Source organism: Marmota flaviventris, chromosome 3 (assembly GCF_047511675.1).
Source record: "Marmota flaviventris isolate mMarFla1 chromosome 3, mMarFla1.hap1, whole genome shotgun sequence".
In the NCBI taxonomy this organism is placed as follows: domain Eukaryota; kingdom Metazoa; phylum Chordata; class Mammalia; order Rodentia; family Sciuridae; genus Marmota; species Marmota flaviventris.
This window is the reverse complement of record NC_092500.1, coordinates 92,742,664-92,761,576: the sequence shown is the minus strand read 5'-3', so window position 1 is coordinate 92,761,576 and position 18,913 is coordinate 92,742,664.

Below are 18,913 nucleotides of genomic sequence, written 5' to 3'. Positions count from 1 at the left end.
ATGGGGATGAGATGTCCTAGATCAATTAGGTTTGAGATTAACAAATAACATCAATCCTAATGCACCCACTACTAGGGCTAGACAATGTTTTAGGAAAGAAAAAAGATTAAGAGAACAAGAACAAGGTATAGCAGCACCAATTCAAATAGATCAAGGAATAAATAGACATGGATTGGGTTTTCAGAAGGGGTCACTGAGGCAATAAAAATTACTTGGAAATCAGAAAGACCAGTGTGGGTTCCTCAGTGGCCCCTGACTAAAGAAAAGATACAAGTAGCCCATATACAACCTTCCGTATCTCCCCGTAATACTCCCATTTTTTTCATCAAAAAGAAATCTGGTAAGTGGAGATTATTGCAAGATTTAAGAGCCATTAATAATGAGATGGTTATTATGGGACCTGCTCAATCGGGGATTCCCCAATTGTCTGCTTTGCCAAAAACCTGGTATGTTTTAGCTATAGATTTTAAAGATTGTTGTTTTTTTTTTTTTTCAATTCCAATTCAACCTGAGGATAGTCCATGTTTTGCATTTACTATCCCTGCACTGAATCATGAAGGTCCTGATCAGAGATATGAATGGAAAGTACTCCATCAAGGGATGACTAACAGCCCAAATATGCGTCAAATTTATGTTAACAAAGCAATCCAGCCACTTAGAAATCAAAATCCTGAACTACAAATATTTCACTATATGGATGATGTATTATTAGCACATAAAGATAAAAACACATTGCTAGAATGTTATGCCACACTTACAAACTTATTAAAAAATTATAATCTAGAGATAGCAATAGATAAAGTACAATTAAATTTTCCAATTAATTATTTAGGAGTTCTATCATCCTCAACCATGGTCTGTCCACCAAAAATTCAAATACGAGTAGATCAACTCAAATCACTTAACGACTTTCAAAAGTTATTAGGAGACATAAATTGGATAAGGCCTTATCTAGGCATACCAACAGGAGAGTTGGGACCTTTATTTGATATCTTAAAAGGTCCATCAGATCCAAATTCACCCCACATGTTAACGTCTGAAGCAAGAAAAGCATTAAAAATTATTGAAACATATATGGAAAATATGCATTTGGATAGAATTGATATAAGTTTGCCTTTATTATTTATTGTAATACCAACAAAAAATATTCCTACAGGAGTATTTTGGCAAGAAGGTCCATTATTGTGGTTACATTTATCTTATTCTCCTAACACTATTCTTACTAGGTATCCTGAGGCTGTAGGACAATTAATACTCAAAGGAATAAAAGCAGCAAAGGGAGTATTTGGAATTTCTCCCTATAAAATTATTACTCCATATACTATGGATAAAATTGATGAGTTAGCTAATGAGTTAAATACTTGGGCAATAATAATGTGTAAATCTAATGTTTCATTTGATAATCACTTACCATCTAATCCTTTGTTGTCTTTTTGGTCTTCGCATCCTGTAGTTTTTTCCAAAAATGACAAGAAAAACACCTATCATGAATGCTCCAAATATATTCACTGATGGGTCTAATAATGGTACAGCAGCAGTAGTTACCCCTGATCAAACTTTTACATTTTTAGTACCCAAACAATAAGCTCAAAAGGTAGAGCTTAATGCAGTATTACAAGCTTTTGTGATGTTTAAAGATTCTGTATTTAATTTATTTTCTGATAGTCAGTATATAGTTAATGCTATAGTATCCCTTGAAGATGCTGGTAGGATTTCCCCTTCCTCTACTGTTTTCTCTTTGTTTTCCACTATACAAAGTCTAATATGGGACAGAAAAGATCCATTCTTTATAGGACATATCAGGGCACATACAGGATTGCCTGGAGCCCTTAGTTTGGGCAATGATTTAGCAGATAAATCTACACATGACATACATATTTTCTCCACAATAGAAGAAGCTATAAATTTTCATAAAAGGTTCCATGTCAATGCTAATACTTTACAAAAGCTTTTTAAAATAACTAAGGAACAAGCCAGACATATAATAAAACAATGTCAAAATTGTGTGACCTTTTTACCACAAGTTAATCTTGGAGTCAATCCTAGAGGACTGATACCTAACCATATTTGGCAGATGGATGTCACACACTTGCCAGAATTTGGAAAATTAAAATATTTGAATGTTACAGTTGATACTTCTGTATTTTTGATGGGCTTCCTTCATGCCGGAGAAAAAACTAAAGATATTATAGCTCATTGCTTACAAAATTTTGCCACTGTGGGCGTTCCAAAATAGTTAAAAACAGATAATGGTCCTGGTTATACTTCTACCCCTTTTAAAAAATTTTGCTCATCATTTGGCATTACTCATATAACAGGAATCCCATACAATCAACAGGGACAAGGCATAGTTGAAAGAGCTCATCAAACTATTAAAATGTACTTATTAAAGCAAAAAGAGGGAATTGGAAAGGGGTATATATCCCCCAAAGATAAACTTAAAATAACCCTTTTTACTCTAAACTTTTTAAATTTGGATTCATCAGGGCTTAGTGCTGCGGAAAGGCATATGTATCCAAAAAATGTACATAAGCCTAAGGTACTTTGGAAGGATATTCTAACAGGACAATGGAAAGGTCCTGACCCAGTGATTGTCTGGAGTTGGGGTTCTGTTTGTGTGTTTCCACAGGGAGAACAGCAGCCGATTTGGATTCCAGAGAGACTAACCAACGTGGTGATTTCTACAGACCAAAAAGAAAGAAAATGATTTGACTCAAATCCATAACAGCTGATATCCAGATCTCCAGCTTGGCTATTCTTACATCTGCGACAGTGATTCTCCCACACCTGGAGGCTAATGAATAATGAACACCATTAAGGCCTATTTCAAATGTAAAAAACCTTGAGGCTTGCTTGTGGGAATACCTTCAGACCCATTATGCAAGTTACTGGAAAAAGGATGGGATATCCAAATAAGAGTCAAACCCAGGTGGTAACCAGGATGCTTTTTTTCAATATCTATTTTATTATTGCCCTTTCCCACATCATAAAGTTCTATTTTATTTTTTGAACTCATACAGACCTAGGTTAATGTTTTTCTGATCAGTTCTTATTTTTTGACTGTGGAGTTTTTAAACATTGCAATGGAGATTTCACCTGTGTAAAGCTACAAGGCCCTTACTATTGTCTTATGTGTTGTATGTTATGTGTGCACACTTGTGTTTTGTGTTGTATGTCTGTATGTGCATATGTCCATAGATCATATATGAGGAGTGCTCATGAAAAAATGGATCCAAATATTTTTATTATTCATGTGATTTAAATGGTTTAATTTAAATTGGGTAAAGAGCTGTTGAGGATTGTTTTAATATGTGAACAAATAAGGAGGTTAACAGATCTGTTTGTTTACTTTCACCTTTCCTTTTCATTATATTTAATAATTCTGTTCAGGATAATGTAAATTGTTCAGAAAATTGTTTTCTTAGTACCTGTTGGAATGTTACATATTGTTTTTTTTTTTAGCCATCATTGCCAAAATTCCTATCTTCATCCCAGTGCCTGTGAAGACAAAGATAAAACCAAACCACAGCTTCTTCGATAGCTATCACAGTAAACTGTATAAACTGATGCATCAATGAAAAATAACCCAACAAGTAATGCTCAATCAAGGAGTCGATTTACTTTGGGAGGAAATGGACATATTGATAGATTCCTCTGCTTTGAACTGCTTGCAGAACTTGCCTGGATTATGTATCACTTGTATACATTGTGAACTATCTGTTGGTGCAGCGAATTATGATAATGCTGGAGTATCTTTGCTGATGGTGTCACCGGTGGTACAATTTTTCAAAGGAGCCGTCAATTGGCTTAGCGTCGTGGCATTTCTGTATCCTCCTCCCTTCTGCTAGTGATGGTCTAAAATTTGGGGGCCAACAGAGGTGAGGCAAAGAACCTCACCCCCTCACTGGTGCATAGGCCTATCCACAAGTATGGCTGTATGCTGGACCGGTAGTCAGTGACGGGTATGATCCAATTGCAGTGGTACCAACCTAAGACAGGAGGCTGACGCCTTGAGGTCAGCTCATCCGATGACAGGTAAGAGCCATATGTAGTATTGGACAGCCTACCAGGCACTGTCCCTAAGCCACATGCTTGGTGCTTAATTAAACAGAAGGGGGGAGATGCTAAGAGCCATAGCCGAGTAGGAATGATGCATGGAATTTTTGGTTGAAAGGTGACCCCAGCAAGCCATTGAGATGATAATGATTATGTTAAGATGTGCATTCAATTGGAGATTAGGCCCCTGCTGTCCACCTTGGCCTGCTACTTTGGAGCTCTTGTGGGACTCCAAGGGAGTGCCCATTGGTTGGGGAAGTGCGGTAGGAGGGAATTCCGGAGGAGGGATTTCCTGTTGGTGTAGTATGTCCCGGGAGAAGGCCGTGTTCATGGCATTCGCAGGAGTTTTGGAAATAAAGTTTGTTCCTGCTTGAGTGGCTCATGATTTTGTGCCCAGCCAGACTGTGGCAGAAAGTCTTTACTCTACAGGATGGTATGAAGTCTCTTGCTTTATGGGAGACAGTGGTTCTTATAACAATGAAGGTGCAGCTGTGTATTCTCTGAGGAGTTCTCTGAACTGAGATCAGTGTTGCTGGTGACTACAAGGACCCTCAAAAAACAAAAGTTAATTTTTGCAGTGATAGCAACATTTCGGATACTTAGTAGCCATAGCTTGTAAGAATTGCCCAATTTGTATTCCTTCCATCAAAGAAGTTGTGGCTCAATCAATCTCTTATAGCATTGGTTTTGGCTTGCAGGTCTTTTTATGGTGGCAGTAGTATCACTGTGTGATGAGTGGCGTCTGTATAGTTGCCACTAATGGCCCCATTACTCAGGGCGCAGGTACCACTCCCCACTGTTGCTTGGTAGTTGTATGTGAGATACATATTGGTAACAGTATATGAGATTTAGATGTTACAAAGTTGTCAGGGAGCTAAAAACAAGGTGTGGGCATGCAAAGAGATCCAAGGGACCTCAGGTCATATCAGCATATAGCTTTATATGGAGGCTGAGCCAGTACTGAGAGTATGGGCTCTTCCAAAGAAAGGTTAGCTTTGAGGTCTATAGTGCGAAGGAGCTTGCTTTGATATAGCGACAACTTTGATATCTGAAATGTAGATATCTAGACCACAGGTCACAGTCTAGAATGTGGACACTTGTAGGGTTGGGAGACACACATGGTTAGGAAAGGCAATGTTATCACAGTTACAGCAGCGGAAAGCTGACTAAATGAGGCAATGCTCCTTTTCAGAAGTAGTTCAATCTTCGATGCCTTTGAATGTGCGGTGTCTCCAAAAGCTCATGTATGAGACAGTGCAAGAAGGCTTAGAGGTGAAATGATTGGATTATAAGAGCCTTAACCCAACCAGTGAATTTATCCCCTGGTAAGGATTAACTAAGTGGTAACTAGGTTAGTAAGAAGTGGCTGGAGGAGGTGGGTCATTGGGGGTGTGACTTTGGGGTATATATTTTGTTATCTAGCTTGCCGCAGTCCAGCTGGGCAAAATAACCAGGAGGTGACAAGCAACTTGAAGGATGAAGTGGGAACTGCTTTATTACGGAACAGCAGAGGGATATATACCTAACTGATTACACACAGCTTGACTCAATTAGCATTGTCCAGATATAGCAATCCGCCAATAAGGAATCCCCACCATCTTAATGGCTCGGTGGCATTGCCTCACAAACCACTCCTCCTGGCAAACTGCCAGGCGCCATCTTGACTTGATTGCAGCCCCCAACACTAGCTAGTGGAGCCCCTCTCTGCTTTCTGGTGTGATGTCTTGAGCAACTTCCACCACACTCTACCAAATGATGTTCTACCTCACTCAAGTCCCACGGAATGGAGACAGCTGTCTATGGACTGACACTTCTCAAACTGTGAGTCACAAAATAAACTTTCCTCCTTAAAATTGTTCTTTTTAGGTCTTTTAGTCACAGCAGTTTAAAAACTGAGTAAAATGGGCAACAACTCCTTTTCTGAAGTAGCTCAGTACTCAGCAGTGACTTCTCTTTGTGGGTGGTGTGTAGTCATGTCTTGCTCTCTGGGGATCAACAGAAGAAATGACTGAGCAGAAGACAGTGCATCCTCTCTGGGAAGACCCTCGGGGAACGCCATGCTATTTTTCAAGTGGCTGATAATAATAGCTTCTGTCTTTTGCCTTTACTTCAACCCATCTCACAGCCTCTTGCAAATGTGTATCTCATCAGAGATCCTTTCAATGTTTATGCTGATTTCTTTGTTCCTGTGCATTATTATATTTTCTTTAATATGCCCTTGAGGCCCTTATAGTTATGGATACGTGTCTCCATTCTCTTGGTGATGACATTATTTAATCATTTTCCTCTGTAAATTTAGCTGTATATTTAAATTTAATCAATACCTTCAATAAGTCTTTGTTTTTTCTCATTTCCTCAATAAAACAAGTAAACAATACTAACAAAAATCTCACTGGCATAGCAATTAGGCTGTCCTTAAAACTACAGATTAATTTTTGAGAAAGACCAAAAGCTATCAATAAGCACCATAAGTGTCTGCACTTACTTAGCTCTTCAATTTTTTCTAACAATATTTTATGGTTTTTAATGTGTCAGTATTATTCATATATTGTTAAATCTGTACATAATTTGTGTTTTTTTTAACTCAAATTTAAATTATATGTAATCTTGAATTTCAATTTCTTTCTTTTTTTATTTTGCTGCTATGTAGGAAGGTAATTGATTTTTCATAGGATTTATTCCCTGTGACCTTGCTAAATGCTGTCATTGGTGCCAATATATTTTTGAGACATTTTGGAATTATCAATTTAGACAAATAAGACATATAAGAACATTGTTATATTTATTTTATTTTAACTGGTATGATTTTTATTTTTCTTACTTGTTAATTAGTTGTGATGGATACATTCTTAAAAGACACAGCCTAGCAAACTTACTCAAAAAAGGAATAGAAAAATTGTGTAGTTCTTTATCAATTCCAAAGTTAAATTCATAGTGTTCTTTTTGTTTTGCTAAGATCTCTAGAAAAATACTGAATAAAATAATTGAGAGAAGACATCTTTGTTTTCTGATCTTAGGAATAATGCATTCTATCTTTTACTTTTAAGTATATTATTGTATCATATTAGTAGTAGGTTTGTTACTGATGTCTTTTATCAGAATAAGGTAGTTTTCTTATATTCTTAGTGCACTGAGAAATTTTCTTATCATGAATGAAAATGAATTTTGCCTTTTTAAAAATCTATTTAGATTTCTTTCAATGTGTTTATATGGTCAATTGCATTGACTTGTTTTATTCAGAGTTCTTCAGATAAACAGAACCACTTGGGTTTTCTTTCTAGAAGAAGAGGGTTGGGGCTGGGGATGTGGCTCAAGCGGTAGTGCGCTCGCTTGGCATGCATGCGGCCCGGGTTCGATCCTCAGCACCACATACAAACAAAGATGTTGTGTCCACCAAGAACTAAAATAATAAATATTAAAAAATTCTCTCTCTCTCTCTCCCCTCTCCAAAGAAGAAGAGGGTTGAGCTTACTGCCTATTGAAACACTGAGAATAAATAATATTTTAACAGCTATGTGAGTTAAGTTGTTAAAATAATATTTTAACTGATAAGCTAATTAGCCACCATTACTTATTTTTAAATGTTGAAATAACTTTATATTCGTAAATACCATTTCTTCATTAAGTACTATTTATATATAGCTACATTTGATTTAACATTTTGTCAGGATTGTTTCCAGCTCATATTTATAAGTGATTTTACTTACTATTTTTACAATGTCTTTGGAGATGGTTTATAAAATGAATATAGAAATTTTTTTCTTCTCCATATTTCTAAAAGGTTTGTGCAATGTTTGTATTAGTCCTTAAAGATTTGTTAAAAGTATGAGTTAAGCCAATTGTTTTGGAGTTATTTTGCATGGGAACACATTAGAACTATCAATGAGATTTCTATAATACAAAACTATTTCTGTAGTCCAGACCTTTTTGAGTTTGATAGGTGTTGTTTCAAGGATCTGTCCATTTCACTTAACTTATTACATTTATTGGCATAATTTTTTGGTAATATTCTATTATTTTTTAATATTATAAATCTGGAGAGATATCTTCTTCTTACTTCTTGGCATTGGCAATTTGTTTCTCTTTCTCTGTTTGGTTTATGGTTTTCATTTAACCAATTTCTACTCATTATTTCTTTCCTTCCACTTACTTAAATTTACTTGATTTTTTTTTTGTTTCTTTCGTAAGTTGGGAATTTTGATTATTGTACTGAGACCTTCATGATATATTTGCTGATAAAAATTTATTAGTATATAAATACCTCCCAAGTTTAAAGTATTGAATTTTAATTGTATTTTAGGTTTTTCCTTGATCTGTGAGTTGGTTAGAACAGTGTAGTTTAATTTCAAAATAGTTAGGGATTATCTACATAAAAGTAATTCTATTTTTAAAATTTTTTAATGATAATTCTCATCTTTGAGATTAGGGGCACTTCTCTTTTAGGATGAAGTTATGCTTCTTTATTTTGCATAAAATACAGTGGAAAAAGGAACACCATGTGAATTTTCAAGGAGTTATATTGGAGAAAAATAGGGGAAGTGGAACATGGAGAGGGAGGAGGAGAAGAAAAGGGAAAGTACTGGGGTAAGAATTGGATTGAGTTATGTGCATTAATGAGTATGTCACAATGAACTCCACTATTTCATATAAGGTTCTGGTCTTCACCAAACACTTACTTATTATTTGAAGAATTTATTTCCTGTAGTTCTAGGACAGAGGGCTTCAATGTTCTTCCCTCCTATCAAGTTGTTTTCTCCAAAACATGATAATTTCTTTTATTTATGAGTGCAGAAAAAATATGTTTATCTGATGCTTCACCTTTTTAAAAGGAATCATTGGGTTGGGTCAGGCGCATCCAGGATAATTTACTACTTGATTAGCTAAAAAATAAATTGATTGGTTACCTGATCAATATAGTGACACTCCATCATATTCTTGTGTCATACCTATACTATACAAGGCAGAACTGTGGGGGAACCCAGAATTCTAATAGTATAAGTACTCCCATCCACTATAAAATACATGACTTAAGGATTTTTGTCTTTGATCATGTTCTTTATTATACCTTCTGAATAAAGAACAAAACACCTTCATTTTTAAACCCAAAATGGTACATTTTAAACATAAAATTTATTAAGGATAGGTAAGCAGCTAGATAGAAGAAAAGAGGAGATTGGTTTATGCAGTATATGGGGGCATATATCCCATCTTCTAGCCTGGAAACCTGAAATTAGTTTGTGAGGCTCAATCCAAACCTTAAGGCTTGGAATCAGAGTTGCTGATGGTCTAACTGTCCAACATCAATAGACTGAGGTGAGGACCTGGGGGCCAATGGTACAAGTCTTGGAGTCCAAAGAACCCACAGTTCTAATGTCCAAGGGCAGGAGAAATGTCTCAGCTGCAGGAGAGAAAGATGGTGGTGTAGGGGGCAGGGAAGGAGGAGAAAACAAAGAAATTTGCCTTTCCTCTGACTTGTTCAATCTGGACTTTCAGCCTGTTGGATGGTGTCCATCACACTTTGGGGGCAGATTTTCCTTATTCAGTCCATTGACTCAAATGCAAATTTCTTTTGAAACATACTCACAGCATACCCTGAAATAATGTTTTACCAGCAATCTGTATGTCCCTTAATCCAGTTATATTGATACTGGATTAAAAATCACAACCACATGAAAAATAACTTAATCATGGGTTGAAATTTTTCAGTTGATCTAAATATAATGACATTCAATTAAGAATTTTAATTTGGTTGGAGCGTGACCAATGTATGGTTTTCAGATAATTTACCTGATATGTGAATAATGGATTGATTAGAAACAGGAAACTGGGGAAACTACTGGATGACTTACCAGGCTATTTTGCTGTTCACAAAAGAGAAAAATTGTGATACTTGGGAATAAGAGGAAAATAAGAGCCTAATTTTTTTTTTTTAATTATTTATTGTGGGTTGTTCAAAACATTACAAATTTCTTGACATATCATATTCCACACTTTGATTCAAGTGTGTTATGAACTCCCAACTTCACCCCATACACAGATTGCAGAATCACATCAGTTACACATCCATTGATTTACATATTGCCATACTAGTGTCTGTTGTGCTCTGCTGCCTTTCCCATCCTCCACCATCCCCCCTCCCCACCTCTCCCCTCCCCTCCCCTCCTCTCTCTCTACCCCCTCCACTGTATAACCCTGAGGGTCTCCTTCCATTACCATGCAATTTCCCTTCTCTCCCCCTTTCCCTCCCACCTCTCATCCCTGTTAAATGTTAATCTTCTTCTCCTGCTCTTCGTCCCTACTCTGATCTTAGTTACTCTCCTTATATCAAAGAAGACATTTGGCATTTGTTTTTTAGGGATTGGCTAGCTTCACTTAGCATAATCTGCTCTAATGCCATCCATTTCCCTGTAAATTCTATGATTTTGTCATTTTTTAATGCAGAGTAATACTCCATTGTGTATAAATGCCACATTTTTTTATCCATTCGTCTATTGAAGGGCATCTAGGTTGGTTCCACAGTCTTGCTATTGTGAACTGTGCTGCTATGAACATCGAAGTAGCAGTGTCCCTGTAGCATGCTCTTTTTAGGTCTTTAGGGAATAGACCAAGAAGGGGAATAGCTGGGTCAAATGGTGGCTCCATTCCCAGCTTTCCAAGAAATCTCCACACTGCTTTCCAAATTGGCTGCACCAATCTGCAGTCCCACCAGCAATGTACAAGTGTACCCTTTTCCCCACATCCTCGCCAGCACTTGTTGTTGTTTGACTTCATAATGGCTGCCAATCTTACTGGAGTGAGATGGTATCTTAGGGTGGTTTTGATTTGCATTTCTCTGACAGCTAGAGATGTTGAGCATTTTTTCATATACTTGTTGATTGACTGTATGTCCTCCTCTGAGAAGTGTCTGTTCAGGTCCTTGGCCCATTTGTTGATTGGGTTGTTTGTTCTCTTATTGTCTAATTTTTTGAGTTCTTTGTATACTCTGGATATTAGGGCTCTATCTGAAGTGTGAGGAGTAAAGATTTGTTCCCAGGGTGTAGACTCCCTATTTACCTCTCTTATTGTTTCTTTTGCTGAGAAAAAACTTTTTAGTTTGAGTAAGTCCCATTTGTTGATTCTAGTTATTAACTTTTGTGCTATGGGTGTCCTATTGAGGAATTTGGAGCCCGACCCCACCGAATGTAGATCGTAGCCAACTTTTTCTTCTATCAGACGGCGTGTCTCTGATTTGATATCAAGCTCCTTGATCCATTTTGAATTCACTTTTGTGCATGGCGAGAGAAAGGGATTCAGTTTCATATTGTTGCATATGGATTTTGGATTTCCAGTTTTCCCAGCACCATTTGTTGAAGATGCTATCCTTCCTCCATTGCATGCTTTTAGCCCCTTTATCAAATATAAGATAGTTGTAGTTTTGTGGATTGGTTTCTGTGTCCTCTATTCTGTACCATTGGTCCACCCGCCTGTTTTGGTACCAGTACCATGCTGTTTTTGTTACTATTGCTCTGTAGTATAGTTTGAAGTCTGGTATCGCTATACCACCTGATTCACACTTCCTGCTTAACATTGTTTTTGCTATTCTGGGTCTTTTATTTTTCCATATGAATTTCATGATTTCTTTCTCTATTTCTACAAGAAATGCCGTTGGGATTTTGATTGGCATTGCATTAAACCTATAGAGAACTTTTGATAATATCGCCATTTTGATGATGTTAGTTCTGCCTATCCATGAACAGGGTAGATTTTTCCATCTTCTAAGATCTTCTTCTATTTCTCTCTTTAGGGTTCTGTAGTTTTCATTGTATAAGTCTTTCACCTCTTTTGTTAGGTTGATTCCCAAGTATTTTATTTTTTTTGAAGATATTTTGAATGGAGTAGTTGTCCTCATTTCCATTTCAGAGGATTTGTCGCTGATATACAGGAATGCCTTTGATTTATGCGTGTTGATTTTATATCCTGCCACTTTGCTGAATTCATTTATTAGCTCTAATAGTTTCCATGTTGAGCCTTTTGGGTCTGCTAGGTATAGAATCATATCATCTGCAAATAGTGATAATTTAAGTTCTTCTTCTCCTATTTTGATGCCTTTAATTTCTTTCGTCTGTCTAATTGCTCTGGCCAGTGTTTCGAGAACTATGTTGAACAGAAGTGGAGAGAGAGGGCATCCCTGTCTTGTTCCAGATTTTAGAGGGAATGCCTTCAGTTTTTCTCCATTCAGAATGATGCTAGCCTGAGGCTTAGCATAGATTGCTTTTACAATATTGAGGTATGTTCCTGTTATCCCTAGTTTTTCTAGAGTTTTGAACATAAAGGGATGCTGTACTTTGTCGAATGCTTTTTCCGCATCTATCGAGATGATCATATGGTTCTTATTTTTAAGTCTATTGATGTGGTGAATAACATTTATTGATTTCCGTATATTGAACCAGCCTTGCATCCCAGGGATGAATCCTACTTGATCATGGTGTACAATTGTTTTGATATGTTTTTGTATCCGATTCGCCAGAATTTTATTGAGGATTTTTGCATCTAGGTTCATTAGAGATATTGGTCTGTAGTTTTCTTTCTTTGAAGTGTCTTTGTCTGGTTTAGGTATCAGGGTGATGTTGGGCTCATAGAATGAATTTGGAAGTTCTCCCTCTTTTTCTATTTCCTGAAGTAGCTTGAAAAGTATTGGTATTAGTTCTTCTTTAAAGGTTTTGTAAAATTCTGCTGTATACCCATCCGGTCATGGGCTTTTCTTAGTTGGTAGTCTTTTTATGGTTTCTTCTATTTCCTCAATTGATATTGGTCTGTTTAGGTTTTCTATATCCTCCTGACTCAATCTGGGCAGATCATATGACTTAAGAAATTTATCTATGCCTTCACTAACTTCTAATTTATTGGAGTATAAGGATTCAAAATAGTTTTTGATTATCTTCTGTATTTCTGAAGTGTCTGTTGTGATATTGCCTTTTTCATCCCGTATGCTAGTAATTTGAGTTCTCTCTCTTCTTCTCTTCGCTAGCATCGCTAAGGGTCTGTCGATTTTGTTTATTTTTTCAAAGAACCAACTTTTAGTTTTGTCAATTTTTTCAATTGTTTCTTTTGTTTCGATTTCATTAATTTCAGCTCTGATTTTCATTATTTCTTGCCTTCTACTTCTTTTGCTGTTGTTTTGCTCTTCTTTTTCAAGGATTTTGAGATGAACTATGAGATCATTTATTTATTGTTTTTTTCTTTTTTTAAGGAATGAACTCCAAGCAATGAATTTTCCTCTTAGAACTGCTTCAATGTGTCCCATAGATTCCGATATGTTGTGTCTGTGTTTTCATTTATCTCTAAGAATTTCTTAATTTCCTCCTTGATGTCTTCTGTAACCCATTGATCATTCAGTAACCTATTGTTCATTCTCAAAGTGATGTATGCTTTTTCCTTCCTTCTTTTATCGTTGATTTTCAGTTTCATTCCATTATGATCAGATAAGATGCATGGTATTATCTCTACTCCTTTATATTGTCTAAGAGTTGCCCTGTGACATAATATATGATCTATTTTTGAGAAGGATCCATGTGCTGCTGAGAAAAAAGTGTAACTGCTTGATGTTGGGTGGTATACTCTATATATGTCAATTAGGTCTAGGTTATTAATAGTGTTATTGAGTTCTATAGTTTCCTTATTCAACTTTTGTTTGGAAGATCTGTCCAGTGGCGAGAGAGGTGTGTTGAAGTCTCCCATGATTATGGTATGATGGTCTATTAGACTCTTGAACTTGAGAAGAGTTTGTTTGACGAACATAGCTGCACCATTGTTTGGGGCATAAATATTTATGATTGTTATGTCTTGTTGGTGTATGGTTCCCTTAAGCAGTATGTAGTGTCCCTCTTTATCCCTTTTAATTACCTTTGGCTTGAAATCTATTTTATTTGATATGAGTATGGACACTCCTGCTTGTTTCTGAAGTCCATATGAGTGATATGATTTTTCCCAACCTTTCACCTTCAGCCTATGTATGTCTTTTCCTATCAAATGCGTCTCCTGTAGGCAGCATATTGTTGGGTCTTGTTTTGTGATCCATTCTACTAGCCTGTGTCTCTTAATTGGTGAGTTTAAGCCATTAACATTTAGGGTTATTATTGAGATATGGGTTGTTCTTCCAGCCATATTTGTTTATTTCTGTTACTAAAAATGGTTTGTTTTCCTCTTTGATTATTTCCCCCCCCCTTTACTGTCCTACCTCCCACTGTTGGTTTTCATTGTTATTTTCCATTTCCTCTTCCTGTAATGCTTTGACGAGGATGTTTTGAAGAGATGGTTTTCTAGCTGCGAATTCTTTAAACTTTTGTTTATCGTGGAAGGTTTTAATTTCATCTTCCATCCTGAAGCTTAATTTTGCTGGATACACAATTCTTGGTTGGAACCCATTTTCTTTCAGTGTTTGAAATATGTTATTCCAGGATCTTCTAGCTTTCAGAGTCTGTGTTGAAAGATCAGCTGTTATCCTGATTGGCTTACCCCTAAATGTAATCTGCTTCCTTTCTCTTGTAGCTTTTAAAATTCTCTCCTTATTCTGTATGTTGGGCATCTTCATTATAATGTGTCTAGGTGTGGATCTCTTATGATTTTGCACATTCGGCATCCTGTAGGCTTCTAGGATTTGGGATTCTGTCTCATTCTTCAAGTCTGGGAAGTTTTCTTGTATTATTTCATTGAATAGACTGCTCATTCCTTTGGTTTGGAGCTCTGTACCTTCCTGTATCCCAATGACTCTTAAGTTTGGTCTCTTAATGTTATCCCATATTTCTTGGATGTTCTGCTCATGATTTCTTAACAGTCTTGCTGAGCTGTCTATGTTCTTTTCCAGTTGAAATACTTTGTCTTCATTGTCTGATGTTCTATCTTCTAAGTGTTCTACTCTGCTGGTAGTATTCTCCATTGAGTTTTTAAATTGGTTTATTGCTTCCTGCATTTCTAGGATTTCTGTTTGTTTGTTTTTTATAACCTCTATCTCCCTGTATAGTTGATCCTTTGCTTCCTGGATTTGTTTGCGTAATTCATTGTCAAAGTGATCTTTCATTGTTCGATTTTGCTGTTTAATGTCTTCCTTGATACTCCAGATCATCTGAAGCATGTATATCCTGAATTCTTTATCTGACATTTCATCTGCTGCAGCTGTTACCTCTTCTAAAGTTGCGTTGACCTGCATTGCTTGTGATCCTTTCTTTCCTTGTCTTTTCATACTGCTTGCATATCTTTCCTGCAGGCGCGGGCGGCGGCTCTGCTCTCTCCTTATTCCAATTGGGGTGTCGTGGCTACCACGCCGGCAGGTCACTGGGCCTGTTCTGGGTGCTGGCGGCGGCTCTGTTCTGCCCCAATTCCAATTGGGGTGACGAGTGTACCACGCCGGCAGGCCACCGGGCCTGATCCGCCGGTCGGTTGCAGGTTTGCCTACCCTGCAGGCACGGGCGGCGGCTCTACTCTGCCCCTACTGCAAATGGGGTGACGTGTCTGTCGTACCGGCAGGCCACTGGGCCTGTCCTGCTGGTCGGTCGCAGATCTGCCCACCTTTCGGGCATGGGTGGAGGCTCTGCTCTGCCCCTACTCCAACTGGGGTGTCGTGACTACCCCGCCTGCAGGACGCTGGGCCTGTTCCTGGCACGGGCGGCGACTCTGCTCTGCCCCTACTCCAATTAGGGTGGTGTGTGTACCACGCCGGCAGGCTCCTGGGCCTGATCCGCTGGTCTGTCGCAGGTCTGCCTACCTTGGAGGCGCGGGCGGCGGATCTGCCCTGCCCCTCCTACCACGCCTGCGGACCCCTGGGCCTGATCTGCAGGTTGGTCACAGGTCTGCTCACCCTGCGGGCATGGGTGGCGGTTCCTCCGCCCCCACTCCAATTGGTGTCACGTGGCCACCACACCGGCAGGGCCTGATCCGGGCGTGGGAGAAGGATCTGCTCTGCCCCTACTCCAGTTGGGGTGACGTGTGTACCACACTGGTAGGCCACTGGGCCTGACCCGCCAGGCTGTCACAGGTCTGTTTACCTTGCAAGCGCGAACGGCGGCTCTGCCCTGCCCCTCCTACCACGCCCATGTACCACTGGGTCGTGGGTCTGCCCACCTTGTGGGTGCGGGTGGCGGCTCCGCTCCGCCCCCTCTCCAATTGGGGTCATGCGGTCACCACGCTGGCGAGCCGCTGGGCCTGCTCCGGGCGCTGGCGGCGGCCCGGCTCCTCCCCTCTGGCTCGACGACAAATTGAGGAGACTCGGGTGTCTGTGCCTCACCCCCCCTACCAGGAGACCAACTGATTATGTCGCCGCTGGTATTGATGAAGTTCTCTCCTCCGCCACTTTCTGATGACATCAGATCTCTGCCATGTTGGTATCCTATGCGAATGGCAGCATTTCGTTCCCCTTGCCGGGCAACCAAAGCAACGGGTGAGTCCTGACCGGCCCTCAGCAGGACCCGAACTGAGAAGCAGTTTCCGCGGGCTCCTAGCCCTTGGCCAGGGAAGTTCCGGGAGCCGGAACTCGGCCGCTCCGTGCTCAGTGTAAGCTCCTATAAGAGTAGGCTCCAAGAAGCAGTCCCCGCGGGCTCAGTTCCGGGAGCCGGAATTCGGCCGCTTAGTGCTTGGTGTATGCTCTGATAGGAGCAGGGTCCAAGAAGCAGCCTCCGCAGGCTCCGCAGCCCTGGGCCAGGGCGGTTCCAGGAGCCGGAACTCGGTCACCCAGCGCTCGGTGTTCGCTCCGATAAGATCAGGTTCTAAGAAGCACCCAGGCACTGAACCCTAGCAATCTGTCTGCAAGCCGCAGGCGAATGGCAGCCTGAAGTTACCTGTTCTATGGCTGAATGAGCTGCAGTCAGTCGAAAACAGGGATGGTGACGTCAGCTTTCCAACATGGTGGCTGCTGGCCTCCTCTGTGGTCTGACCGGTGTGGAGAACCGAGTTGGACCGCTTCCTTCCCCCGTCTCGAACCCAGAATTCAGCCCTGAGTACGGTGCTTGCACGGCTGGCAGAAACTGCAGCGCTGTATCCCTGCGTCGCTATCTCCTCGTTTCCCAGTGCGTGCTGCAGACTCTAGCCGCGGGGCGATTTGCTGAATAAGTAGTGTTACCCTCCGTGCGACAAACCTCTCGCGTTTGAGTCCCCGTAGCCGATCCTCGTGCGATGGAAATCCTTCCTCCAGGTTCCGGAGCACCCCACTATTGCTGGAAATTCCTAACAAGATAGCCTTTAGCCGTCCTGACTTGTCATACTCCCACACAGTGAAGCAGCACACAGGGGCAATGCACTCCCCTCGCCGCCATCTTCCCTCTCCCTTGAGCCTAAAAATTTTGACATATGATTTTTGCACTAAACTCTCTTTTTGACTCTATGTTTTTTTAGTGTATGTTTTAAATACTTAAATACTTCTGACTTATTTATAAGTACTTTTTGATATATTAAAATGTGCATTTCATATTTTTATAGATTTTTTGATCTTCTGCTCTTTGCTTTGTATTTGTTTCATAGAATTTTTGATAATACCAAATCAGCATTCTTTTTTTGGTATTAACTTTTTACTAATTCTATTTACATCTTTAATCTGTGATATAAATTAAGGCATGCCAATGTACTTAAAGGTAAGTTGCATATTTATTGGGTATCTTAAGAGAAATATAAACAAATATCTATATGTGATCGTCTTTTTCTGTCCCCTGGAAATTTCAAAGTAAAACAAAATAACAACAGAAAATCCCCAAACACAAACAAAAAGCAAACAATAAATCAAGGAACTATTTTTTTTCATCTTACATGTTTAATTGATGCAGACTTCCTCCTGAATATATTTTATTTTATTTACAAAAAGAAAAAATAATTTGGAAAACTGAATTTATTGAATTTTATAAATATTCAAACATAGTTGCTTTGATTTCAAAAGAAAAATTTCAGTTTCTATTTCATGGATGTTTCCATTACCTGGGAACTCACAAATTAAAGTTAATGTGATCCTCAGCATGGTGACCTTTAGAAAGAACTGAAAAGACTCATCTTTTCATTTAAAACTTCACTTTGCAAATCTGTAACGAATGGCCTAAGGTCAGGCTCAGAACTCTCATCCCAGAAAGAAAGCAAATATATTTCCAATAATAACTTTTCAGAATTCTTTAAAAGTGATGAAATGAGTCTAAATATTGTATGTCAAATGTACCTGGTCATGTTTGTCTTGAAGAAATTATTAATCTCTGATACTAATAACTGTGGGCATTATTAGTAAGAAGATACTCTATCCCCAAGTTCTTTCTTGGGGCCCATTATTTGAAGACCCCAGATCTCATTTGAACTGGATCATTTGAAGAAACATTTCCAATATCTCTGCCAACTTCCATCTCACTCCCCTAACCAAGGAAATACCAGCTCATCTATTGATAGAAGACTTTCTATCATTCAGAATACTGCATGCAATAAGGGCAGATATGAGTCCATCTTATACTAACTGTATCAATAACAGGATAAAATGAATGATATCTCTTCCATTTATGGAAATACCACTATTGAAGTTGCCCTGGGACACTGCTACATAGCTAGGGACAGGAAAATGTGATCAATAATTTCCATTTGTCCCTCCAGGTTGATTTTCAACGCTTTTTGTCCTGCTAACCATCTCAAAGCACATTATAGTCCACATCTTTGGCTTTATTGGTTTGGGCCATAAGGCATCCCTGCAGGATATTAGAAGGAATGATGGGAGTGACGTCAGACACTCATTTCCTTGAGTCCTCTCTCTACAAGGTTGCATCACTATTGTAACACTGAAGTTACTATTCCTCTCAATATTTCTTACCTCAGTGACCTTATTCCTCTGGATTCTAATAACTTTTTTTGTCCTTTTGGGCATGGA